This window comes from Sciurus carolinensis, chromosome 16 (assembly GCF_902686445.1).
Source record: "Sciurus carolinensis chromosome 16, mSciCar1.2, whole genome shotgun sequence".
Lineage (NCBI taxonomy): Eukaryota > Metazoa > Chordata > Mammalia > Rodentia > Sciuridae > Sciurus > Sciurus carolinensis.
The window spans coordinates 52,890,026-52,891,797 of NC_062228.1; positions in this window are offsets into that span (position 1 = coordinate 52,890,026).

Below are 1,772 nucleotides of genomic sequence, written 5' to 3' on the forward strand. Positions count from 1 at the left end.
ACCACTTAACAGAATGAAATTCCTTTGGTCACTCAGCAGGGAGCAGGGCTCCTGAGGACTCTGACTCTGAAGGGCCCTGTGCAATGTCACAAAATCGCAAGAGATTCTCATGCTCTAACGGTTCTGGACCTGCAGCGTATGAGGCTTGGAGGGCAGATTGGGGTGTTTTGTAACTAGAGCTGGAACTGGAGATGGAAGTAAAGTTGGAGAAGTTGAAGCTTCAAAGCCCCTCCCTTGCCTGGACTTTCAGTGGTCCTCGGTACTGACGTTGGCAGGTGTAACTTTTAAAATTTGGTGCTCTGGACTGAACCCAGAGTATTGCACATGCTAGGTAAATATTCTGCTCATGCACTACATACCTAGTCCTTTTAAAATTATTATTATTATTGTGCCAGGATTGAACTCAGGGGCGCTTAACCACTGAGCCACATTCCCAGTCTTTTTTATTTTTTATTTTGAGACAGGGTCTCACTAGGTTGCTTACAGCCTCCCTAAATTGCTGAGACTGGCTTTGAACTTGTGATCCTCCTGCATCAGCCTCCCACACTGCTGGGATTACAGACATGAGTCACTAATCTCGGTCCTTTTTAAAATTGTGAGACAGGGTCTCGCTAAATCGCTGAGGCTGGCATCAAATTTGTGATCCTCCTGCCTCAGCCTTCTGCTTTGCTGACATGCACCACCACACCACCTAAGCAAGGAGCTACAAGCTTCACTCTTCCTTGCACAGACCCTCAAATCACCTTCTGCACTCTGAGGTGCTTTTGCTCAGCAATCATCCCCAGGGCAGTACTGGAGTTTCAGCAGAGGACACCAGGGTTCTGGGTCTGCCTGATCAGTGACGGGGACACAGTCATTCCTGGCAGTTATGACACAAAGTGAACAGGGATGGGGAAGCTGAGGGAACCAGAGAGGCTGGAGAGAGGATGCACGGCCCGTTGAGAAGAAAGGCTTCTATTATACTCTCTAGTTTAAACTGGGCTTGGTGGAGAATGTTTGTAATCCCAGCAACTCAGAAGGCTGAGTCAGAAGGATCTTAACTTGGAGACCAGCCTCAGCAGTTTAGCCAGACTCTGTCTCGAAAAACAAAACGAACAAAAGGCACCTAGTTAATAGGGATGACACTTTTGGGGGCTCATTTAGCCGGTTGGTAGCACGACCCGAGTGTGAATTCGGGTGACCTCCACCCAACGCACTGGTGGAGGTTCAACAGTCTGAGAGGTCTACGTCCCCTCTATGCCTCCATGAGGCCCTTTCTGAGGTCACCCTCAGCACGTGCCCACGTCGGAGCTGTAGGAAGACACACAGCTAATGAAACACGATGGCGTCCTCAAAGCACACGAAGCCGAGTTCAGGACTGCGAGGTTTGCCAGAAAGCGAAGGCCCCTAGGGGAACGAACATGCGCACTAAAAGTACGGCTGCCCAAAAGCCTAGGGAGGGGCTGACGCGGTCCTATTCCGAGATTTTGTGGCCGTGAGAATCCTGAAATAGGAACTCTGAATGCACGGAAAGGCTTTAACCTCTGGGGACCTGAAGGAGGAAAGAGGTGACAGGAGGGGAAACACAGACCAAAGGGCCTTCTCCGTGAGTCCCACTACGGTGGCCAGAGAGGTTCCTTTAACGCAGGAGGGGCGTGGCTCGGGCGGAATGTTTTGAAAGGTTACGGTGGCCGGAAAAGCTCAAGAACCATGCAAAGAAAAACACTCAGAAACGGCGGACCGAAGTGGGCAGAAGGGCATGGAAGGTTCATATGACTCGAAAAGGCTGGTTT